The sequence below is a fragment of the Rattus norvegicus genome, chromosome 4 (assembly GCF_036323735.1).
Source record: "Rattus norvegicus strain BN/NHsdMcwi chromosome 4, GRCr8, whole genome shotgun sequence".
Classification (NCBI taxonomy): Eukaryota; Metazoa; Chordata; class Mammalia; order Rodentia; family Muridae; genus Rattus; species Rattus norvegicus.
In genome coordinates this window covers 128,277,309-128,303,665 of record NC_086022.1, presented here as the reverse complement: position 1 = coordinate 128,303,665, position 26,357 = coordinate 128,277,309, and the positions used below count along the sequence as shown (strand labels likewise).

Here is a 26,357-nt window from a genome sequence, read left to right as displayed (position 1 = left end):
AGAAGTTGCTTTTCTATATGCAAAGTAATGCTAATGCGTGCTAATGCTATCCCAAGGATCCAGGATGTGTGTATACCTGGGTAATAGATGTTCATCACTCACAGTTGGATTCTGGGTTGCCCTTAGTACTGTTTCCCCCATCTGTTTGCCTTCCTCATCCATCCTCCTGAAAATTAGCGTCTTTTCTTTAACTCCTCACCTTAGCAAGAATACCTGAGATTTCAAGCTCCATGGAGATTGTGAGTGAAAGTTGTTGGACACATTAGTTCCGGCCTAATAAAGATTTTACAGTGTAGTGTCCAGGACAGGGTCACATTTCAGAAAGGAAGTTAATAGAACTACCTAGTAATACATTTATAAATTAAATAAAAAGTATGTTATAGCTGGGAGATTTGGTATTCACACTTGAAAATGGGCAGAACTGTCAAAGGTATAATGGTTAAGCAGCAAAAGTTATTATTTATTGGTGTTAGTGTCTTTTCCGCAGCAGTTAATGGTGTGAACGGAATGGTGTGAATGGTAGCTCTGTCCACGTGTGCGGTTTCTTCCCTTCTATTGTGTTTTGATTCCATTGGGTTTTTTGAAGTGGAGCAGGAACTGCTTTCAGGTGGAAGCTGGCAGCCTTAGAGATTCTGTATACTGCTCTGTTGGAGGAGTGGGGCTGTGAGAGCCTCACCTCCAAGTCCCTGCCCTTTTATGTCCCAGCACCACGGGCTAGGTACTTTTCTTGTTGTGACAAAACACTTGACATAGTAACTTAAGAAAGGAGAGGTTTATTTAGACTCATGCTCTGAGAGGATAGATGTAATTTCTTATCTTGCGGGTGGCTCTATAATGGCGGTATCCTGTAGCGGATGGACCAGGAATGCCTAGAGAATGCCTGACTGGAAGAGGGGCTAACAGACACCCCCCCCCCCCAAAAGCACATGCCCCCAGTGACTTCTTTCCTCCAGTCAGGCCCCACCTCCTAAGGATTCCACTGGATTTCAGCCTCTAGCTAGAGACCCATGTGTTCAGACCCTTGAGCCTGGAAAAACTAAAGACACACACAATCTCATCTCTTTGGTTTTCTTCTTCTCCCCCGCTAAGTCTTTCCCCCCTTCGCCTTGAATTTTCCTCTGTTGGATGGGATATGTGGGAATGTGGAATGATGGCTGAGTGTGCCCAAGAGGAAGTTATATTGAACTTGGGGAGGGCAGGAAGTTTGTTTCTCTGCTGGTCAGTGGATAATGGCACCTCTATCAAGCACAGATCCGTCACATAAACACTAAGTATTTAAATGGAAAAAGAGAAAGCCTCAACGATTCTCACTCTGTGTTCCTTGGTCTGAAGGAGGAACCACACCATGGGGCACTGCAGGAAGTCAGGCTGCATCCAGCTTCATCTCTGGCTGGAGGAAGTGCCTGATTTGGCTGACACAGTTGGCAACAGTTGTGCTCTGTGATTGTTCTTCTTTGATTCCTTTGCATTGCATAAAAACACATGTTTGAGTTGGGTTCAGATCATGCTTCCTCTTTGGGCAAAGGTCTTGAGCAGTAGAACGGTTTGCTTGCTTACCACCTCCCCTGGAAACTTAGGAGAGGAGAAAATCATTCAAGGGCGATGCTGAGGTCTGCAGTGCTTCTGAAACACAACGCTGGTTTCTCTTTAAATAAGATGGTCCTTAGTAGGATCCTGAATTAGATACAGCATGTGCTTTCTGAATGCAGAACTCCACTCAAGGCCACAAGCCATAGACCCGACCCTTAAGGAAGGCTCTGGAGCAGCGGTTCTTCACCTTGTTTAATCCTGCAACTCTTTAATACAGTTCTTCATGTTGGGGTGACCCCCAACCATGATAGGATTTTGTTGCTTCTTCACAACTGTAATTTTGCTCTGTAGTCTACTGAGGCTGTTAAGTAACACTTCATCAGCATTCACATTCTGTGTCTTTCTCTTTAGATAGCAGCTGACATTTCTGTAATTGTAGAATATAGGCAATCTGAATGCATGCTGTAATATTATTCATTGATTACTCTGTTGTTGGGGAAGCCATGAATAACTGTAGAGACTTAGTGCATTGGGCAGCTCTTTTGAAGGTGTGTGCGAACTTCCTCTAAGGCCTGTAGCATACAACAACAAGATGGTGGCTTCTAGCTGCAGCTTCATAGGCTGGAGATAAGGTTTTGCTCAGGCTGTGAACAGAAAAGTTTGAACAACAAGCTAAATGTCAGTCAAGAAGCCCTTTCTTGGTACTGAAAAATCTGAGAAATCAGTTTAGTCTTTGTAAGTCAGCGGCTGCTGTTCTCCTTGGCACCCATAGAGATGGGTTTGGTTGTCCGAGGGGAAGTGGAGGCCAGAGATGCTGGTGGGCATGCCGTGGTATCCAGGACAGCTTTCCACATCATACACCATGAAGTCAGCAATTCTCAGCTTTAGAAATCCCTTTGCTCCTGACAGTTAACAGCCAGGAAGGGTGAGTGCCATGCTTTTCGGTGTGGGGAAGAAGCTAAAAGACAAAGTGAGGGAAGCATCCATGAACAGTTATGTTTACTCCGTGTTTTTCAAAAGGACTTCATGTATAGGGTAAAAGAATCCAAAGTTTACGGAGGATATCGTTGTTCTGTGGAACCCCTGTTGCTGTTCCTTGTTCTGGTGCTGGTTCAGCCACATCCGAATATGTGTCTGTCTCTCCCTTCAGGTAAGTATAGAATAATATGTATGCACATAACATAGAAATATGCTTCCTGTGTGTGTATTTTTTTTTAAGATTTACTTATCTTATCTATGTGAGTACACTGTTGTTTTCTTCATACATACCAGAAAAGGGCATCGGATCCCATTATAGATGGTTGTGAGCCCCCATGTGGTTGCTGGGAATTGAACTCAGAACCTCTGGAAAAACAGTCAGTGCTCTTAATGGCTGAGCCATCTCTCCAGCCCCAGCTTCCTGTGTTTTTAAATCATGTGTTTGTGTGTATACCACCTGCATGCTTAGTGCCTGTGGAGGGCAGAAGAGGAGGCTACATCCCCTGGAATGGAGGCTACTGTGAGCCACCATTTGGTGCCTGGGTCCTCTGCAAGAAAAACAAGTGTTCCTAACTGAGCGCTGGTTTCCACTGCTGCAGCCCAATTGTATTCACTCTGATGATCTGGCCTTTATTGGGTCTCAGCGTTCTGTATGTAATGCACCTAACCAGTTCTCCACCGATGAGCGCCACTTCCTTCCAGTCTTTTGGTTTTGCAAACAATGCTATGATGACTCTATATCCTTAAATTTGTATCACTGTGCACAGCAATACTGTTTATAAAATAGAATGCTAGCAGTGGAGTTGCTGGTTCAAAAGGTAGGCGCTCTTTGTATCTGTCTAAGGTTTTGCCAAATTACTAACCTTTCAGAAACATGCTGTGCCTTTTACTTTTACTGATCATACTTAAAGCCCCATCCCCCTGTTTTCTGTTCTATTCCTCATTTCTTCCTGACCCTCAGCCTAGAAGTGGTCAGGGCTTTACCTCAAATGTCTACTCTGTCTCAGTCTGGGGAACACTTACCCCAGAGTTGTGCCTAAGAAACACTGCTAGTCCTCTTTGAGAGCCTGCCTGGATTCTCCTCCAAGGCAGGGTGATACTGGAGACTCACCTTCTCACTTCCTCCCCTTGCTTTTGCAAGCTCCTCTGGTAAGGCCCCTCCTGCACTTTTGCAGTCTCAGTGCCTGCCAGGCTTTTAAGGACAGGTCCTCATCTGTGGTGCTTGGGACTTGGAGCCTATAAACTTGTCTTGGGTCCTTGCCAGTGCATAAAGATAGGCGCAGTTAGGCGCCCGCATTCCTTACCATTTTCGAGCCAGAGGTATCTGCTTGCATGTGTAGTGTCAGAAGACAGGTTCCCCTCGAGGTCTTTGGCCTGGTATTTCTATGCACACTTGTGTTGGGAGAGGATTGCCCTTACTTGGCTGGCAGAGGACCCAATCTGACAGTTCATTTGTTTCTTTTTCCTAGTCTTGGCCTCCAGATGGGGTACCCTGTAACTTGATTCGGTGTTTACAGAGTTCAACTGGGACGAGCTTGGGGAGGGATGGTGTCTGGGAGGGGTCCTTTCAGCCTGCATTGACTTCGTTCCTTATTTACAGCTCTCCACTCTCTTCTAATGTTTCTCTTCTGTTTTAAATGTTGACTCATACTTTAAGAAATTATTTCATGGGGCTGGGGATTTAGCTCAGTGGTAGAGCGCTTACCTAGGAAGTACAAGGCCCTGGGTTCGGTCCCCAGCTCCGAAAAAAAAAAAAAAAAAGAACCAAAAAAAAAAAAAAGAAATTATTTCATTTTAAAATTATCATATATGTATATATGAATGTATATGTGAAGTATGTATATATGTATGTATGTATGTGTGTGTGTGTGTATATATGTTCATATATATGAATGTTTTGCTTATATGTACGTGCACCTCATATGTGCCGGGTGCCTGCAGAGGCCAGAAAAGAGTGTTAGACCCCTTGGAATTAGAATTACGTTACAGCTTCCTATGAGCTGCCATGTGGGTGCTGGGAACTGAACTCCGACCCTCTGCAAGAGTGCAAAGAGCACTAACTGCTGAGCCATCTTTCCATCTACTCACTGTAAAAGTTTAAATGTACAGTGAAATTGAAAGAATTTTATAGTAGTCCCTCTTATGCCTGATGCTTAGATTCTGCCTCAGACATTTACGGGGCTCAATTTGATGGACCATCTGCTATTCCTCTAGCCTTCCTCTGGAGTCTTTCACTAATGGTGTGTCAAAGGCTCACACACAGGTTGTTAGCAACTTAGGCTTTGAAGACAGACTAATGACGTTTGAGTCCCGAGTGTGCTGTTCTTCATCCTGTGAAGTTCCAGAATGCCTCTCTGTGCCTTAACAGTATCAGCTATGAAATGGAAATATCAATGGTGACCTCATAGGGTTTGGTGAGGGTGAGGGAGGAAGGACATATAGATTGCATTTAGGACAGAGACTTTTGGAGTTTGTTTAAGTCATGTAGCATGCTATTATAGTCAATGACTTAACATTGTGTTTGTGTGTTATAAAGGAAACAGGTTTCGTGGAGAGACAGCCGCTATGTCCCCGCCACTCTGCCTACTACATTTGTCCCTCATCCTTGTTCTTCAGATCAGCCTTCAGATCACTTTCACACATGAATAAGTTGGTGCTTCCTTGCTGCCCACTGTGCAGCTGAGTCACCGGTCCGCCATATTTGTCTCTAGTGATGTGCATACTTGACTCTCTTTTTTAGTCCCATTCTACAGAGTGAAGGATTTGTATGCAAGGTGGCAGAGGCTCTCGCAGTTGGAAAGCTTGTGCATCTGAATTGTGACACCAGGGACACACACCCATGCACTTTCCCTTTAAGGCATGACCTTGAGTTCTCAAAGGTCAATTGCTTTGCTTGGTCCTGTATCTTGCCAAAATGACTTCCCTGACACCCAGTTTCCAGCTCCAGTCTTCTTGTTGGGCTCTGGCTGATCTAGCTGGATTAGAATCACCTTGGGGTGTTTTTTTTTTTTTTGGGTTCTTTTTTTTCGATGCTGGGGACCGAACCCAGGGCCTTGCGCTTCCTAGGTAAGCGTTCTACCACTGAGCTAAATCCCCAGCCCAAGGGGGTGTTTTAATAGAGAGTTTGTTACTTGCTTCACCTCTGAGGTGCTAGAGAACTCCCAGTTTGCTGGGAAAAAGGTTAGGGAACAAAGAAGTGGATTCTACTCCCATCTTAAGTGGGGCATTTCGGGAGAAGGCGTTTCTTTAGGGCATAAGCTGTTGCTGTGATACCATTTTCTGCTTCTGGTGTGTACCTCATGCTGTAAAGATGGGGGGGGGGCTGTCTTTACTCCTTTTTCCATTCAGATTCTTTTCCATAAATTCTCTGCTTATGAAATTATCCCAGAGAAGTCTCTTTCAGGTAGTTAATAAGCTTTTAAGGGGTTAGTAAGATGGCTTAGGCTGCAAGATGCTAGACATTGCAAGCCCGAAATCCACATAAAGGTTGAAGGAGAGACCAACTCTATAAAATTGCCCTCTGACCTCCACACCTGTGACGTGATACGTGCACACCTCCTCCTTTTCACACATCACATGTCTCACACACACAATAAGTATATTAATTTTAAGAAGCTTTTATGCTCTGCTAACATAATGTAGTCCAGCTTTTAATGGAACCCTTTGCTTTTAGAAGTTACCTATTTTTATGAAGCTGGTTCTGTGTCTGTACTTTATAGACATATCAGTTTTTACTTAAAACCGTTCACTTGTAATACATCTAATTACATACAATGAGTTCGTAAAACCGGGGACCGGTGAAATAGGAGAAGCAGCACTTTTAATGACTGAACTGTGAGTGGATACAAACGGTAGAAGTTTTCATAAGTGCTGATTGACGGGAGCCTTGGAGTTCCTGTGTCGGTCTCTGTTGACAGTGGATGCTCTGGGCAGGGGAGCGCTTACCACATAGCTGCATCTGTTTCAAAGGTATTCAGTGGAAAATCGTTTGCACTCTACATCTGTTTCTCAGCTAAGAAAAATACATGCAGTTGGTTCTGGGCTCTTTGGAAGGGCTTAGAGCAAGGATAATTATGCCTTGGGGCCTTGGCCAACCCCGGTTGTCTCTGGGAGGCAGGCCTTGGTATCAGCACTCAGAAGGAGGGGAGTTTGATGGAGGTAGTTTCCAAAAGTGTTTATTATTTGAAAACCCGTTCCTTTCTAGTATGGCCTGAATGTCCAGGAGATGGATCTTTTAATATCGGGAGAACTCCTAAACCGCAGAGCACTCCAGGTTCACTGCTGACTTGTCTGGATGGGAAAGAGAGTGGAGCATGGGAGCAAGCCTGCTGGTGGATTTCTGAGGAACCTGAGGTGGGAGGACCATTGGAAGCCCAGTTTAATGGCAGGGCTCCATTGAAAGACAAACGTGGGGTAATCCTCTGAAAGTGAATCCTGGTTAAGCCTAAGGATTTGTAGGATGCTTAGGGATTGTGTTTCAGGAGAGGAAGACACACAGCTGCTTCACAGGATCCTTAGCTGGGTAAATGTTAAGTAACCAGGAGTGTGGAAAGCAGTAGGAGTCAAAGGCAGGATCCTTATGGCCAGAGCCAGGTACACCCAGGTGAGGCCTTGACAGTTCAAGGAGCCTTGAAGATAGGGCCTTGGGGAGGTGTCTTAGTTAGGGTTTCCATTACTTTAAAAAGATACCGTGACCAAGGCATCTCTTGTAAAGGACAACATTTAATTGGGCTGGCTTACAGTTTCAGAGATTCAGTCCCATATCATCATCAAGACTGGAGCATGGCAGTGTCCAGGCAGACATGGCTGTGGAGAAGGAACTGAGAGTTCTACATCTGAATCAGTAGGTAGCCAGGAAAAGACAGCTTTCAGGCAGTTAAGAGGGAGGTCTCTCAAAGCCCTTCCCCACACTTCCTCCAACAAGGCCACACCTCCTGTCAGTGCCACTCCCTGGGTCAAGCATATTCAAACCAGCACAGGAGGCCTTTTTTTTTTTTTTTAAATGGGGGTGTACAAGGACAGTCCTCTCACGTGGAGCCCCTGCTTTCTTCTGTTTACTTCCTGATCAGGGATATGAGGCCACGTTGGGAACTTCAAGGTGGTTTGACAACGGGCCCTTTTCTTTGGTGGGTATTTTCTTTTCCTCGATGTTGGTGGCAGTTATGATCTCTCCATGCAGGGGTACCACACCTCAGCTCCCCAGTGGTTTGTCTTCCCTCAAGTTCTAATGGACATTTAGACGTTTTTCATCCCCCTCCACCCCAACTCCCCAAACACACACTTTTTTCTTAGCTTTCTCTTTTAGAGACTGGCTGTGTTACCCAGGCTGGCTTTGAACCCTTGGGCTCCAGTGACGGTCCTGCCATTGTTCCCATCTCTAGTGGGCTTTATGTTCGAGCAAGTGTCACCTTTCAAATAGATTTGGAAGGCCTTGACTGTATCTGAAGAACACAGCTCAGGGATCTGCCTATTAGATCAAGCAAACCCACCCCGCTTCACTCCTTATCCTGTAACCACTGGAATAAAACGGGAGAAAAAGAGCTTCTCGACTCCACTCATGGAAGCTGTCTCAACTGGAGAAACACCTTTTCAAACCACTGAGCTGATTGCTCAGGTAGATCCCAAATGTTTAGTGCTAACCAAGCAATTTGCTGGACGCTCCTTTGTTCCTGAGTAGAACGGGACCTTCGTGATGTTTGTCCTGCAGAAAGTTTACTAAAGGGACTCTGACAGGAAGGTTGGGAGAAGAGTGATGAAGCCAGTCCATACTGAAAGGTTGACTTTTGTGGCATGTAAAATGGTAGGAATGAATGTCGTTGTCTGTCCAATTTGGCTGCTGACTGGACCAAGTACAAGGACCACTGTCCTCTGCAGGGTTCCCTTGAAGCTCATATCCACCCAGTATCTCCATCCTTGCTATGTTCTGAGGCTCCCAGCACGGCAGGGTGTTGGTCGCCTAGATGAATGCACATATTATTGTTCAGTGCATAGTTTTGCTTGTTTCGTTACATTTCCTTGTTAGTATAAGGAATCTTCCTGGTCCAGGTCACGTTTTCCATGCTGACGGCGTACAGTACAGTTCACTTTAACTAACTTACTTGCCCATTGTTGCCCAAGGAACCCAAGCCGAAAATAATAGCAGCGTCACAACCTAGGAAGGGGCGGGATAAAGAACGGAATACATTCAAAGACCGTTGGGAAATGCATTGTGGGTAGGTCGTACTTTCTGTAAATTTATGTTGAATAGTTCTTTTCACTGGACAGAGACTACTTAATTTTGGGGTGCTGGTGGTGGTACTATATGGGTGGTGCATACACTTGGGTCTTTTGATAAATATGTCCATGCGCATACGGAGGCCATGAAAGCACACCAGGGATTTTCTTCCATCACTGCCTATTTTACTTCATTTTATTTTTTAATAAAGGGGTTTTCACTGATTCAGAAGCTTACCATTTGACCTTCCAGTTTCTCCAACGTACCAAAACAATCTGTCTGAGCAGCAGGGACCAAACCTGTTGGGCTATTTCATAGTCAGTCTGTTACGCAACTTCTGATGCATTTCCGCAAATGGAGGTAGCCTGCTGCAGGAGGACACCATCGGATGGGAAAGCGAATGCTCCTGATCTCCTTCCTGTAGTTGAAAGCATGGCGTCATGGAAATGGAAAAGATTGTTTTAGGGTTTCATGGTAGCTTAAAATGTAATGGGACTTTAGTTCACTCACTCATCCAGCTTGCCTATTAGTGTTTGCGTCCCTGCCAGTCAGACTCTTCTGAGACAGATGAATCTTTGCCCACCAGGAACTTGTAGAAGGTGCAGAAAGTCAGGCTTACCTGTTATTATCAGTAAGCACAGAGGGGGGAAATATGTGTGATTTTGGCGTTTGAACTCGTTTCTCAGCAGTTTGTTTGTTTGTTTGTTTGTTTTGTTGGGATACAGGGTCTCTCTGTGTAGCTTTGTCTGCCTGGAACTCCCTCTGTAGACCAGGAGGACTTCAAACTCAGAAATCCACCTGCTTTTGCCTCCAGAGTGCTGGGATTAGAGGCATGTGCCACCAAACCTGTCTTCTCTGTAGTCTTTTTACTTGTGGCTCTGTAGGAACAAAAATGGTGACTTATATAGAAACAAGGGGGGGGTGCTTACCAGATGGATTGGGGGAGTTAAGATGGGTGAAGGGTGAGAAGCCTCCTCCCTGGGTAACTCTACATTATGGAAGTAGTAGGTATATTTGGGGACGATGGAATGTCTAATTCCAGCTTCGAACTTTGGTGGTTTAGTCCCTGTGGATTTTAGGTTGCAATGCTGTAATTAACATAATTAGGTTCCTTTCTCCCTTAGAGTTGTTCCATGGGACAGAGCACCTTCTCGCTTGATGAACAAAGGACCAGAAGGGACATGTCCCTCTTCTTTATGTTGTTGTATGTGTTGGTTGGTTAGAGGCAGAGATATAACTGTCCACCCTCCCTCAGATCTCTTCTTCACAGATGTCAAAACCCTTTTGAGGAATCCGTGAAATGTGAACTCTGACTGGATTGTAGAGGTTTGGTGAAACAGCTGGAGAATTTCAGAAAGCTAAGCAGGATAGTCTAGACATCACTTTCTTATCTCTGCTGGCCTCTCGGGGAGCTTTTCCTCAGCGGGGGTCCAGGCTCAGGAAAACTGGCTTAACTGGCAAAAACCCCCATCTGGAACAAGTTTAGACCAGTCTCAAAAAGTATAGGGTTATGGTTACTTGTGTGAGAAGAACATAAAACGATTTGTTAGATTTGATATTAAAGAATTTTTTTTTTGGAGTCATGAGCAAGTTTGTTTGTCTGCATAAAATTATGTCTGCTACATGTGTGCAGGTGCCCATAGAGGCCAGAGGAATTGATCATCTGGAAACAGGAGTTTTAGGCTGCTATGAACTGCCTGTTACAGGTTGTAGCTATTAAACCTCGATCCTCTGTTAGATCAGTAGGCATCTTAACCACTGAGCCATCTCTACAGCCCGATTTTTGGTATTAAAAGAGAATCTAGGAAGAGGAAATATCGTTCACATGATGAAGTACTTGCCTAGCATGTGTAAAGTTTGATGGCAGACACCTGTAATGGTAATACTTGACTAGAATGCTGGGTGGAGGCAGGGTGAGCAGAACTCACTTCCGAGGTTATCCACAAATTCATAGTGAGCTTGAAACCAATCTGGGCTGGAGACCCTGTCTCATAAAGACAATGGGACAAAGAAAGGAAAGAGGGAGAGGGAACACATCGTTTCTTACCTACCAGGCCTTTATTAATACTCATTATGCACAGACATTGTACTTTGCATTGATGTATTCTTATGGACAAAGGAGTGATACATTGTTACGAATCGAATAATTTTTGTAAAGAAAACACACAGTAACACAGCAGAAATGTAGGGAACGTGATGAACTGGAAGAGAGATCAGGGAACATCTGAACACAGTAAGTTTGAAATATTTTCGAAATTAACCAAATGGAGGAGGTAGAGAATCAAGCTACTTCAGACTTCTCCGTACCTTTGGCCACTGTGCCCTTCAGAAACTTCCAGAAATGGAAATGTTATTTGTGCCTTGGTAGTTGTCAAAACAACGATATCCTGCCTATAATAGCCAAGGGACAGAATGTGTACTTTCCTCCCTAGGACCATGGGCGTTGGCTTTTTACCTTAAATATATGTGCCAAATTACCTGGAATGCTGTCGCTTCCTCTCTGACCGTTGGAAATAAGTCTAGCTGCGTCAGGCTCCAGGCGCTCAGGCTGTATCCTCTGCTTTCCTTAGTGGCTGTCTCAGAGTGCTCAGCTCCTAATCAGAGTGAGGCTGTTTTGTGTCAGACAGTTAACTGCCTGCTGGTGCGATAAACCTTAAGCACTCTGTCTAGAAGGCTTTTCTCAAGATGGATTGCACATTTGCCCCTTTGATGCCACAATAAGTAGGTCTTTATTTGCTATAAACATAGTTTAAAATAGTGCCAAGCTAAGCTTTGAAGACTGAAGTAGTCTGTCTCTCCACAGTGGTCTGCCTGTGGTGACATGGCCTGGGCTAGTTTTAGTATACCTGAGATTGTGCTCCGTTTCCCTTACGCTTGTCTTAAGAACTCCATTTAGACGGTGAAGTTTGATTGAATTTCTTTCTTTGAGTCTTAAACATGGGAGGGAAGTCACATTATGATGACATACATCAGAGATGACATAGCACAGTCAACCCACCTGGGTCAGTGACATCTGCTCAAGGAGGACCTGACAGCAACCATGCGGTCCACTCTTGGCTCCACCCCTCGTCATGAATTAGAACCACCATTCTGACCCCAACCTCAGTGGTGGGTAAGTTTTATGAGCTTTGAAAGTTTATATGGACAGATGAATTTGGCATGGATTCTTTTATTCCTGGCTTTTAATTCTTACTGTGTTATTGATGTTTTCAGTGTAGCATGCAGGCTCAGATCAGTCTCTTAATTTGTGGATAATTGTAGCATGCGTATGTTTACATTTCTTTATGTGCTCTACATTGTGTGTGTGTGTGTGTGTGTGTGCGTGCGCGTGTGTGCGCGCGCGCGCGCATGTCTGTACCTGGGTGTGGTAGCCAGAAGTTGATGTTTGGTATCTTCCTCAGTTGCTGTCTTTGTGAGACAGGGTCTCTTGATGCTTGCCCTAGGAGTCTTCCTGCTGCCATCACAGATGTCTGCTGCTGCAGCTGGCCTTTTACAGGGGCACAGATCCAAGCTCAGGTCCTTGGGCTTGTACGGCAGGCACTTCCTGACTGAGTTGTCTCCAGCCTCATGTGTTCTAGTTGGAGGACATTATGTTGTATGTGGTTTGGGAATGTTAGAAATAAAGAGTATGGTATTGGCGTATACCTGCATGCTTGTTTCTCTGGGGTCTAGCCTGGATGGGATTGTAGTGCTGACTGGACACTGGGCATTTCTCCAATTCCAGTAGAAAGTTCCATAGCCTGCAAAGCATGCCTCACTGTGGTTCTACCTCGTGGCCCACCGGCACCATCCTCATTTCCACTATCCAGCATCCTTAGTAGGGATGATTTATTGTATTTCGTTTTTTAAAACAACTTTTTTTTGGGTGGGGTGGGGTGGGCAGGACTAGAGATTAGATTCAGGCCCTGGTTCATACTAGGCCAGCCTCTCTTTCTGATCCACACCCCAGGTCTTGGACACCATTTACTTTTATCCGTCTAAAGAGATGTGTGCTTTAAAGGCTGGGGGCATAGCTCAGGGGTAGCTTGCCTCTCCTGTCCAAAGCCATGGTTTGAACCTAGTGTGCGTGAGGAAGCGTGCACACAGAGAGAACAAGAGAGAGATTGACTGACTGAGGAAATGATTGAGATTTGGAGTTTAAGAAGTCTGAATTTACCTAAGGCCTCCCACCGAAGGACGGCCATAAGATGACTGAGGCTGTGTTTGCGTCAGGATCTCAGCCTTCGGACTCTAGCACCCTGTGGTCCAAATGCCAAGTGCTAAGATATGTGAGGTTGGCACATTTAGTCTCTGTGAGCCTCAGTGTTTCTTTTAGCAGGATGGAAAGCATTTGCAATTCCTCAAGAGTGGTTACAAGCCCTGCACCCTCGCCCAGTGTGCTTCCTTAGTTGCGGCCTTGTTCATTGTCACAGGACCGATAAGCTCTTTGCCCATTTTACTGCTGTGGAATAATACTCCAGTATGTGTTTCATTTTAATTTTCACGGAAACAGTTATTTCACTGAGAGTATATGAGGTCGGAACCCGTGCATCCTTCCTGGAGCCGCCATGTGTGATTGCTGTCTATTTGAGTGTGTGCATGTTTTGAAGGACATCTTGAGCCCTGGGATGCTGTGGATGTGTCTGCCTTTGACACAGGACAGCAGAAAAGGAAATGGTGCTTGGCTGTTTTATTTTTCCTTTGTCAGGTCTCTGCATCCTCCACTGAAAGCAAAACAAAGGCCCCGCCGGCTGCATAAATATTGTGACTGGCAGCTCCAGGGTTGCTGCTGTCCTTTTCCCCTTTCCTACAATTGCTGAGCGACTTAGGGAGGCACAGCAAAGCCCCGTGGTTGTCACGCTGGTGTTTGAAAAGTGACCTTGCAATTCCAGAACTAAAAATGGAGATCGAAAGAAAAATAAGCAGCCCAGTCATTTTTGGAGAGAAGTTGAGGGGCATTTGCTGGGAAGAGAAGGCTTTCCCTCCCTGACACCCAGGTTGTTGTACCATGTTCCTGAGTCTCAGGAAACCCAGTGCAAGGTGGCACCCTAGGTACCTTCATCTGAGCACTTTCCTACTCACTTTTACTTGATGAGCAGAACATTCCAGAAGTCTGGCTAGGAGACAGGAAAAGGAGCGCTCTGAGTATATCCTTGCGGAGTCTGACTTAGAGAATTCCAGGGCTGTTCCCTGTGTCAGTTTCTGTTCTGAATACGTGGGCATCCTCAGTTCTTTCTGTTCTCAGAACTGCCCTGTAAGTTGGGAAGTCTATTTAGTGGCGAGGAAACCAAGACAGCACCTGTTTAAGTAATTTGGCTGAGATCACTCAGTTACTATTTAAGAGGGTTGCCATTTGAAGTGTGGTTTAGTCCAGAGTCAGTGTCCTTACGCATAGCACACCTCCTGTACACCCATGTGTCTGTCACACAAGCCCACTTCTGCTTCACCGTGGAGATAGCCATTGTTCATTTAGCCTCACTTCCTATGTGGTTGGAAGCAACAGGTCTGGCGTGTGCCACCTACAGCGTATGCACCCTACGACATACTGTTAATACCTGAGCTCTGCCATGTAGCCCGAGGTTGGCCTAGCTTTCTTTCAGAGTGATCGTAATGGAGGTCACTCTCTGCCTAGGACCTGTGTGTCCTCCCCACCCCCAACTAGCTTCTGAGGAAAACCGTGGGAAACAAAGGCCTTCGGAGGTTTTCAGAAACCTGAATGCAAACTCAAATCTCATCTGCTCCCAAAACTCTACTACCTAAAATCTTGAAAAATATTTTGTTTTAGGTTATTCCCACAAGGTTGTTAGTCTGAGAGTGATCCAGGCCTCAGAGGCCTGACTTTTTGCCCCTGACATTAGGTTGGAGAGCAGTGGTTGAGGTTGAGTGGTGGTGAAGGAAATGAATTCATTTAGTATTACAGCTACTATCGGGATGCCGCCACTTCAGAGAGGGATGCCGTGTCCCACAGCTGAGGTGAAGCTTTTAAAGTTGTCCAGTTTTACAGAGGGCGGCGTAAAGTCACAAACGTGCATCGACTATCATCCTTCCTAACCAGGGTTCTTTCTAGATGAATGCTGTTGCAGAATTTTTCTCCTTTCTCTTCCCATTTGGCAGTCATTTTTTATTTTATTTTTTTCTCATTAGAGGCACGGCTTGTTCAAGTGCCCCTGTGTTGTGAAGTTCTTGTCTAAAGAAGGCTTGTCAGGCCCCATGAGCCTTGCACAACAGACAAACCTTCATTTGTTCAGTGTTGGGAGAGGAATGTGGCTGCTACCCCTGCCTCCCTGGATACACCTGTAGGGCTGGTTCCCCTAAGGAACCTTACTGCTCTATCTTTAACTCAGCCAAAGTTTGCTCTCCCTAGCAACGCTGTGTCAATAGTGACAGGATGCAGAGGGACTAAGGTTTCTGTGTTCTTTTTTTTTTTTTTCCCCCCTGCTTAAGCCCCAAATATGTGTGTAATCTCTCTTAACTGGTATGGTAAAGTCGAAACTTGCCTTATCACTGGCTTGAGAGGCTCCTGGAACATAACTCTAGATAAGGTGGAAAAAAAATACCAGGTCCGAGATAACCAGAGAAAGTTAATCTTTCCTCACAAAGAACACTGCTCTCTTTAATTGGCTAGTCTGTGAATAGGTAAGGGGGTATGAGGAAGCCTTCCATACCTCCCCCTGAGCAATTTGGAAGCAGGAAGGAAGGTTCCTAGCAGTAAGTAGTCCAAGGGTTTAGGTTCTTACTAGGTGTTACCTGCTTCTTGAGAAAATCACAGGCAGCTGGTTTCTGCTAGAATCCAGTCTCATGACCTTGAACTTAACCTTTCTTTGAGCCTTAGTTGTTTGGTCCATGACCAGGGAATAGCTGATACTATGCAGCTCTTAAGGTGGGATTAAAGAGGTGTACTTGCATTCCTCTGAACGGCACCTGGCACGCAGCGTTACCCAAGAGATTGCAGATGGAAACCGTGAGCATTATACGCCAGTGATATTCATGTGGTCTGCTTGCTTACTAAATATTCTAGCACACAAGTCAGTCACATAGATTTAAATAATTGCTTATTGCTGTAAACATTTTCTTTTCAAATCTACTGCTCTGGAAGTTCTTCCTGTTTGTTTGGCAGAACAAAAGTATGTGGCCGGGGCGAGCTCTTCCCTTACATTGGTTTGGCTGTGGTCAAAGTCCAGAGCTCTGAATGATCAATAGGACAGGGCCCCAGGGAAAGAGGCACCCGTGACAGAATCTCCCAAGTATCCCATGGATAGAAATTAGGAGAGCCATCCATTTGGAGAGGAAACATTCTATCCATAGCTTCAGTAACACTCAGGTGAACTTGGGCTTCCTCTCAGCTATGAGTATACACAGTATGGGATAAGCAGCATTCACCACCGGGTCATCAGCAGGACTCTTAGATTTTTAAATATCTTATAGTATTGTTTATACTTAAAACAAACAAACAAACAAAACAGGTTGACATGTAGCCCAGGCTATTCTCAGACTTAAAATATAGCAGAGGGTGGCCTTGAACTCCTGATTGTTCTCCCTCTCAAATGCTGGCATTACAAGCATATATCACCATGCCCAGAATCTCTCATGCTTTTATTTTCTAGCTAGAGATAGCAGTAGTTATCCAGTCCCAATTTTATGATTCCTCAGGGTTTTTCTTAAGAAAATACATTACTATATTATAAATATACTTTACAAGTACTTTAAAAGCCATATTTCAGTATAATTGCTTTCCTTTGTTCTTTTATACATTTTATTTTACTTATTTATAAATGTTATTTAGAGCAGTACCCATAGGCTTCACAAACCACCGAAGGGGTCCGTGTACAAACAAGCAACATGGTTGCATAGGCAAATGCGAGACTGGATTGGCCTATTGTATACTATGTGCATGCATAAGGCTTGCTTGCACAACAGCATGAGATCCCAAGTGAAGAAAACCGCAGATGGGCAGTGGTGGGGTTCGTGCACAGCATGCACAGTGTCTTGGTTTGGATCCCCAGTGTCACCTAGAAACCATCACACTAACCAAGAAGTCAAACAAAACCTGTGGCTGCTTAAAAAGAATAAAAGAAGTGAGTTAGACTAGTATTAGGAATGTTTTCACTCCAATGATTACGTGTAAAGTGCCATTTCAGTGGGTTGGCTGTACTAAAACTTCGTTATGAGATATTTCATTTCTTTTCTTACTGTGACCACTTGAACCAGGTCTGGCTTCTATTTGGGTGCTGCAGGTTCACTGCTACTTGGTCTCCATGTAACGGAATTTCGCTTGAAGTGTGAATTCATGGGCTCCAGCCCAGTGCACTTGCTGCATTTGTATTGGGGTGTTTACACTGCAGTGATGGAAGATGAACAAAATAAACAATTTTTTAACCGTAGGAGCTACAGGTGGAGTCCTCATGACTGTTGGAGGTTGCAGCTTCTGCGGTTAAGTTGTGCTGCTCTGGAGTCTAGGTGTACCTGGACCCTTCCCAGGATGCACAGTGGTTTAACAGAGTGCTGTGGGAGTTGCCTGAGGAAGCTCTCCCGTTCTGTGGTTCTATGTTTAGCAACACTAGTGTGTGTTCAGAGCCTGCTGTGAGCTCTGTTGAGCATCCTACCTGTCTAGAGAAAGCCGTGTTGTCCAGTGACCACAGCCCTGGGCTGTTTTGATGCCTTTTGCAGGGCCTTCGATGGATCGAGGAGAGTTTAGAAGTTCCTGGAAATGACTTACTGTTTTCTTAGGCCATCTCTGGTGTGAAAATGGAGCCTGCTTTACATAGAGGACGTTTGGTATTTTGTTTGTTTGTATTCCTCTCCCCCAAAGTATTTTCCTGAGGTTGTGGTTGAAGTAATTTAATCCATTTAACTGTCACTGGACAGGGTACAAGGCTGTTTTTGGAAGATTACAAACCCAAGATTGGCATTTGGACCACACAGGTTGAGCGAGACCTCTTCAAGGGTACTTTCTAACATTAGAAATGTCTTGTCCTTCCTGAGAGTGTTTTTTGAACTCTAGACAGCTAACTGATTACACACTTGGACAATCTAGCTCTTGTCTGGGATTCCTGAGAGACTCTCAGCCGGAGCGGAGGTGGTGCAGGAGTGAAACTCAAGACCATCCTTGCAGGCCCTGGGTCAGAATCTCGTGGAGATTGACTTTGTGGTTATTCTTTTTATGCATTTAAGCATAATAAATCTTTGGGAAAGGGATTCCAAATGTGACAGTTCTCACAACAAAGTTTTAGTCCTAGCTACAATAGAACTCCCTAGCAAGGTAACAAAGTACCTACCTTACAATAAGAATGATTTCTATTGGCTGATAAACAGAGCTCTAGGCTAGGGCCTTTTTAAAAGGGATGATTCTACTTATTGAGAAACAAAGCCCAGTATTAGGGCCTAAATAATTTCCCGGATATTGAGAGGATTAAGGTGGAGGCTTGCTCCTAATAGAATAGCTAAGGATTGCCAGGTTGCCAGACAACATTTACTCCAGCCTTCCGGGTGAAAAGCTGTCATTCATCATTTCCTTCCTTGAAGAAAATAGGCGTCCGTCCCCCCCCCCCCCATGTTTGGGGAGCCTGGTTCCTCCAATGCTATCCTTAAGAAAAGCCTCCTCTTTCCCCACCTTCTAGCTTGTTTTTCTGGCATTGTATTGTGTCTGGCCCTTTTATTTCTTTTGATTAAAATGTATAAGCTGTAACAAAAATATGAACTGATAATGTTGTCAATTCTGATCCAATATAAATACAACACTGGGTCCTACATTTAAAAGTTGGAGAGAGAGGAGTACTGGTGAGAAGCACAGAGAGGAGATGTCTACATTGGGAAGAACGATGAGTAAAAGGGCCCAGTGATCTCCAAGTTCATGGTCAGCCCACCATTGACCTATCATTTCTTAGTTTCGGGTCTGTCTTGCTAGGTGGTCTTATGAACTGCCCTCTGTGCTGCACTCGGGTGTTAACCCACTGTTTGAGAAAAAGACCATTATCACAGCTTTAAGTCAAATTTGAAGCAAGCTTTCATTAAGCTGGCCAGGTTGATGGTCTCTCTGGCCATGCCTTTCTCTGGGTTTCCAGAAAATGGCCATGAGTCACACCTTGCAGTGGCTTGAAAAGGCAGTCCCACAAGGCCACTGTATTTCCCATCAGGTCTAGTCAGGGACAAGCATATATCCTGACATATTTCCTGCCTGTGTACCTCCTGCCTACATCCAATCAGGGGCTAAGCATACATCCTGACATATTTCTTGTCTACATATCTCCCACCCACACGTGATCGAGCACATCCTCTTGTTATCTCCCATAAACAATAGCCTTCAGCATTTCAGGAAGTGTTTGTCCTTGGACTAGGGGCTGACAAGGTAGAGGCATTTTTGTTTCATAGGTCTCTTAGGAACAATAATTAAAACTTAAAAACATAATGTTGGCTCTCACAAAGGTCTATCCTTCCATCCCTCCAGCATGGGATTCCTGAGGACATTTTAGTTCTTTGGGGTCCCTTGTCAATAGGTACATTTATGCCCTTTCTTCAGTTGCCTGACAGGACAGTTTATGTGTATTACTTGTGATGTGACATGTGACATTTTCTGCTGTGTATACTTGGTGGCAGGTTTCCTGTGTGCTGACTCTGAGCTGGCTAGTGACCGTAAACTGCAGCATCCAGAAGGGAATACATAGTGCTTTTCTTGCTCTTGAGGAAATGTAGTTTTGGTAAAGTCCCAATAGGAACTTGGAAATCCCTTTTGCCGAAGGGCATCGGCTGCTTGTCTGAGCCCATAGTATAACTAAAAGCCAGAAATAGAGTGGCATCTCAGTTTCATTTTGCATCTGTCCCCTTTGCTTTGGGTCAGCCACCTGTTCATTATGACCTGTTAACTACAGAGAGAGAGTAGAGCATTCTTCATCCGTTGATACCGAAGAACAAATTTATAAGGAATTGAGGTGTCTTCGGGTAAATTTTTACAGTGTCCGATTCCAGACACCCAGACAATTCATAATGGTCTTCTCCTCCATTTTCCACCTCTCTCCGCCCCATAAGCCAAAAGTCACCTTGAATTCCAGGGCTAGCCCGCAAGTGAGAACAATTATCCATGATGGTGAGGCTGCGTCCTTGGGTTATAACGGGAGTAGTTGTCTCAGAGGTGAGTGGCTTGCGCCCTTCTGCGGGCTACCCTGTGGGATCAATCACGAGACAGTGATCAACTGGACCACAGCTTGACCAAGACTATTTGTGCATGCCTCTCACCCCTGGCCTCAGTTCCTTCCATTTAACCTACAGTTCCATCTGTCTCCTGAAGATGATCTTGGGGCGGGGGTCACTGGCCTCCTTTATTCTTAAATCTCTTTTCTCTGCTTTTCAGCACTGCCTTTCTCTTTGCTTGGTGAATCTGAATGAACAGTCGAACTTACCTTTTAGGGGATCCTGTCCTAAAAACCTCAGCTATGAACTTCAACGGTAAACATGGACAGTTCCAAATGATGATTTAGATAGAAGAATCCTTTTGCTTGTTTCTATTTAATCTACACTGAATAGAAACAAATTCTTAGCCAGCTAGTAGCAGTAAGAACCAACAGCTGTTGACATTCGTGCAGTTATTCAACACGTATTTGCTGGGTGTGTACTGTGTCAGGTGAGTCGCTAGAATACAGCAAGACAAGTGCTGATCATGGAGTGTGCTTGCCTGGGTGTTATGCAGGCGTTAGGACATACCTGATGATGTGTGGTTTGGGCCAAAGCAGTTGGCTTTTCCATCCCATGCTGCAGATTGAACCGCACTTGGTTCTCTTTGAAATGAGCGAACATTTATATCCTTGCGTAATAGAAGTAGGCTTAGTAGTTTATAATTGGTGTGAAGGCTCCAGTTATGACTAAGGGGGACACCTCAGTAGATGTCACCCTCTTTGCATGCTATTTTCTCTGTGTTTCTTGTACTTGGTTCTCGTCGCTTTCTACTGCTGGTTTCTGGGCAGTGGGAGGAGCCTGGATGATTCAGTTCATTCATTTTGGTTTGAGACATAAAACACCAAGCCTCATGATTCATGGGGACTCTCTGTGGCGTCGCCCTCGTAACTCGTAAAATTTGTTTTTCAAATAAGGGCTATGATTTTGTGATGTTAAAAGTAACACATTTTTAGAGTTGCTTAGTGAGTATATAACTCAGCGTACACAGGATTTAAAAAGTGTGCATTGAAGTCCTTGCTTAGAACTCAGTGGTTCTTTGACAGCATTTTGGAATAAGATGAGCTGGTTTTGACTGTATTCTTGCCTTTTAAAGAAAACCTAATATTTATGTTTGGAGTAAGATGTTTTTGGAAGGTCAGTAATGTTGACCTTCCCAGAAATGTGTTCATTTCTGGTACCGAGTGAGGGTTTCTGAGTGAAGTTTAGTCCTGTTTGGCTGAGCAGTTTAAAGCCCAGCCTAGTTGAAGGGCAAAAGCTCTGGGCATTTTATCCAGGTTCTGACAGCAGGGTGTGGTTTCTACAATGAAGAAGATCTTATGAAGGGAGCACTGAAGAAGGTTGAGGTGTTTGCTTTATCTCAGACTGTGCTAGGGCAGCTTGGTACTTTGTCATTAGTCCCTTTTTTCCTCCACATGACGTGACAAACTAGAGTGTGGATGTATTGAACTGGGCTGCTTACAGGGCTCTCTGACCAAGTTGAGTGTTAGCAGAGAAGACATTACACTGGTTTTGATGCCTTGGCTGAGTCATGAGTTCATGGAAAGCTGTCCCAGTCGACATGAGCATTGGGTCACCTGTGTCACTGCAGCATCCCTTATAGGTGGTGTTTTCGGTGGTGGTGTGTGTGTGAGAGAGGAGGGAAGAAAAGAGAGGATGTATATATGGCATGGCACTCATATGGATGTGGGGTCTAGCATTTCTAACTTGTTTGAGGTGGTATCTCTTGTATAGGGAAGGTCTCTTTGCATCAGGTAGGCTTATTGGCTTTTAAACTTCTGGAGATTCTCCCGTCTCTGTCTTTTGTCTCCCCAGAGATGTACTCTGGGGCTTTTAAACTTCTGGAGATTCTCCCGTCTCTGTCTTTTGTCTCCCCAGAGATGTACTCTGGGGCTATAGATGCTCATAGCCCTGTATCCATTTTCACATGGATTCTGGGAACCAAACTCTAGTCATCAGGTCTTGTGAAAGGAAAAGTGCTTTGCCCTTGAGCCATCTTCCCAGTCATCTTTATTGATACTTAAAAGGTGCAGATATAGACATTTTCAGAATTTAGAAAGGTGACAAGAAGAGGTTGGAGATTTAGCTCAGTGGTAGAGCACTTGCCTAGCAAGCGCAAGGCCCTGGGTTCGGTCCCCAGCTCCAAAAAAAAAAAAAAAAAAAAAAAGAAAGGTGACGAGTTTACTTTGTCGTTTTCTCTATTATTTTGAGCATGTGAGATTTTTCTCTGTTATTTACTGAAGTACAGTGGTAGAGCACTCCCTGTGTGTAGGTGAGACCTCTGACACTGAAGTACATGTTCCTCCTTTTTTAAGTGTTTACTTTGAGTCACGATCCTGCTGAGGTGCCCAGGTTACGATCCTTGCTTACCAGAACCTGTGGTGCTTACTTCCACTTAGAGCACACGCACCTACCACACTTTTGAGAGTTTTTTGCAGATTTGAATCTTACTTACAGTTGGTAAAGATAATATCGTAAACACAGAGGGATGCAGAACTGTCAGAATAGCATTTAGCTGCTTTAGGAAACTGTTTCCTGTCTGCTGTGACTTTCAGACCTCGTTCTCATGCACCATCCATATCTGCTAACTTCAGGAACTCCACAAAGTAAAAGCCGGGGAACTGGTTTACATAGCAATAGGTGCACACTGATATTTGGAAGTTACTTAGCACAGAAGGCCCGAGGGCACCAAATACAACACAGTGCAGAAGAGGGGCCAACCTTCCCTTGACTGCTGGCTGTAAATTGACAGTAACTTATAAAGAGTAACTAAGATGAAAACACTGTATTGAATTACTTAGGTATTGCCTGGCTATCATTCTTCCATCATTTAAAGTTTACGTCAAAAGCATAATGTGTAAACTCACCAGCTGCTGTATTTCTTCAGTGTCTGCTTCTTCCCTGGACCTTCTTAATCTGCAGATGAAAATAGGAAAAACAAAAAAAAAAACAAAAAAAAACAAACCAACCAAACAAAAAACTTTCAGTGCCTACATGTTTTCTCCCACATTGATTGAACACTTTGTATTTATCATTTTCTGAAGTACTTGGAAGCTGCTGGTTATGCGGTGTGCAGCACACACGAGTGCATGTGCATGCATGACTGCCTGCATAGTTAGGATGCCATTTTCAGGTAATGAGTTACTGAAAATAGGCTGTGGGCACATGACATAAGCGACTCCCTGGAGTCCACTGCCAAGACAAATAGCAGTAGGTGTGTTGGTCTCCGCTGAATGTCATTGCCACCCTGGCTCTGTGTCTCATCCATGTGGAAAAGCTTGCTGAAATTTGTACCTCAAGAAGCGGTCGGACGAGTACTGACCCAGGGTGGTAGAAGTTTGAGTATTCCCGATGGGAAAATGCATGGTGAAATGTTGCAGGGGTGCGAGATTTCCAGCTGCCGAGTTCAGCCGCAGACAGTAGAGAGAAGGGTTGAGGACCTGTGCTTTGCAAAAGTCTTTTACCTTGGGCTTCTTGAGGAGTGAAGAAAGAGAGAGAAGTCGTGAGGACATTAGAGAGGAAGGAAGCTTGTCTTTCTGGAGTCTGTCTGAGGAGCAAGAACTCCAGCATAATTAGTATATGTTGTAAAGGCAGCCAACACAGAGTTAATATTCACTGTGTGTGTGTGTGTGTGTGTGTGTGTGTGTGTGTGTGTGTGTGTGTGTGTGTGGGTAGGCAGTTTGTGTTAAAATCAGTGACCAGGCTAAGTGTGTATGACTTTGGGTAGGGCCTGGTTTCTTTCCCCAGACATTGCCTGAGTTCCTTAGTTAGAGTCTCCGTTGCTGTGATGAAACACCATGACCAGAAGAAGCTTGTGGAGGAAAGGGTTATTTCAGTTTGTAGTTCTTCCCTGAGGGACGTCAGGGCAGGAACTCTGGCAGGAAACAGGAGGCAAAACTGATGAAGAGACCATGGGGGAGCTGCAGTGAGCTGGACCCTCTCTCATCAAACATCAGTTAATAAAATGCACCACAGGCTTGCCCACGGTTCAGTGTAGTGGGAATATTTTCTCTTTTGTGGTTACCACTTCGGAAATGATTCTAGCTTGTGCCAATTTTACGTCAAAGTAAGCAAGCAGCATGCTAACGATCTCAAAGCCGAACTGTGCTTACAATAAAGACATGTGTCCCACCCCGTTCTCCTCGGTAGCTACCAATGAGATGGTGATAACCACCGTCCACCCCCCTAAATTGCACATATGACTGTTAGAAAAACAAAGTGCTGTGCCTCTCCCTTGAACCCACATCCACACCAGGGTTGTCTTACTTTCCTTCTGAGCACATCTTTTTATCTTAATTATCCTGTTTAAACATGTATTCACGGGCTGGGGAGATGGCTCAGAGGTTAAGGGCACTGACTGCTCTTCCAAAGGTCCTGAGTTCAAATCTCACAACCACATGGTAGCTCACAACCATTTGTAACGGGATCTGGTGTTCTTTTCTGGTGTGTCTGAAGACAGCTACAGTGTGTGTGTGTGTGTGTGTGTGTGTGTGTGTGTGTAAAATAAATACACCTTGAAAGAACCTGTTTCAAATACCTCTAATCTGCAAATCTGCATCATAAACTGACTAATACATCCTGGTTTGCCCTGAGCTGAGGTCCATGAAACTCTAAGGGAATTCCTCAGGCTACAAAGGATGGCACAGGGGAGTTGTGCCTCTTCCACCCATACCTGTGAGCAATGGCAGTGGCTTCCTTTTGTTCTTGTCTCTGCCCTTTGTGATTACTAGTTATGGCCTTCATTTCTCCCATGCTTCCAGGGGTGGCAGGCATGCAGGAAATGCCAGGGCCTCATGCGGAGAGCCAGCCTCGGGGCACTCATTCTCTGGCTGTCAGTTACTTCCAGCCCCTGCTAGTGCCCATGAAGGCTGGCCTTGGGCTCGGACCCAAGGAGCTGCTTAGACGTTCTCTTCCTCAGTGAGAAATAAATTAGAACACAGGGATATTTTGCTTCTGAATTAAAAATAGAATAATTGAGAACTGCCATTTTAATATTAAAAAAGTTTTAGAAATTCACCACTGTACTGCTTGTAACGCACGCACGCACGCACGCACGCACGCACGCACGCACGCACGCACGCACGCACGCACGCACGCACGCACGCACGCACGCACGCACGCACGCACGCACGCACGCACGCACGCACGCACGCCGGGGTCTGGTTCCTTCAGCAGGTTTTCCCAGGTACTAGGCACTCAAGATATTTTCCGAGAACTGAGAATGGGTGGGTGTATGATCCACAGATCAGTGACCACAGAGTCTCTTGGGTGGTCGTGGTGGATTCAGGCAGCTTCTTGTGTCCGCTCTTGCCAGGACTTCACAATCCGTGTGTTTGGGAGACATTGGCCAGAGAGTCTGCATGTGAAGAGCAGCTTTTCCAGCAAATCTGTTATCTCCTACTTGAGCACTCGTGCCCTAACCTCACATTGCTTTGACTTTCTCCGTTGCTTTTCGTATATATTGGAACACGGCAGAGCTATGAATGATGGGTGCTCTGTCTTCAGTGCTCTCCTTCCACACAGTACTATCTATTGAGTGTCCTCGCTATAATAAATGAAGTATTATGTGATGAATACTTACAGCCTTCAAATATGTTAGCAGTACAAAATTGGTGTTTCCCTTCCCAAGCTGATCTTACAAGTGAAGGTGATCCTCCTGCCTCAGCTCTCCAAGTATTGGGATTGCAAACATGAACTTAAAGTGGGTATATTCTGTATTGTCCAGCCATTTCCCTATTGTGGGATCCCTCTGCTAATCCTCCCGCCCCCCACATTCCCTTAGTTATGGTGCAAGGAGTTGATAATTTGGGCATGGCACCCTTTTTGAAATGTTCCCTTGCTGAGTTGTGGTTCTTTCTAGAGCTAGTTTCTTGTACAGAAACGCACTATAATACTGAAAGGGGTCTTTTCATGGCATTGGAAGGACATTAGCATTTATATAATACTTTCTGTCTCTTCGATCCTACTTGTTTAACTAGTATGTTTTTCAAATGGGAAAACAATTCCAAGTCACTTTTTTATTACATTTCCTTAAGTACATTAAAATGGATGAATGGATGGATTCCTGACTACTAGGCCCTGGCTTTGTGTCATGCATGTGATCAGGCACTTTCTTGGTCATCGGTCATCCACTTTCGGATGGACCCAAGCACACTTTTCTTCCTGAGACTTCTTTGCTTGAAGAAATAAAATATTAACCTTTGGTACTATATAATAATAACTTTTTTAAAAATAGATTTTACTTTATTTTACGTGTGTAAATATACCGTAGACACACCAGAAGAGGGCATGGGATCCCATTACAGATGGCCATGAGCCACCATGTGGTTGCTGGGAATTGAACTCAGGACCTCTGGAAGAGCAGCCAGTGCTCTTAACCGCTGAGCCATCTCTCCAGCCACCTAATAATAACTTTTGATACTATATATATAATTCTAACACTTAAAAACTATAAAATTAAGAAAACCCACTTAACAAATAGCGTAAACATTTT

At 44.7% G+C, this 26,357-nt stretch overlaps 1 protein-coding gene and 1 long non-coding RNA gene across 40 annotated transcripts in view; one reads left to right on the top strand and one right to left on the bottom strand.

The window, feature by feature from the left end:
• The window catches only part of Magi1 (membrane associated guanylate kinase, WW and PDZ domain containing 1), a 605,639-nt gene that overhangs the window by 64,563 nt on the left and 514,719 nt on the right, over window positions 1–26,357 (top strand). The gene's annotated exons all lie outside the window — the stretch shown is intronic.
• Window positions 609–25,379, bottom strand: LOC120102497 (uncharacterized). The gene is made up of 2 exons (XR_010065883.1): window positions 22,732–25,379; window positions 609–19,857 (listed from the first exon to the last, which is right to left on the bottom strand). It is a non-coding gene; the product is annotated as an uncharacterized LOC120102497 (long non-coding RNA).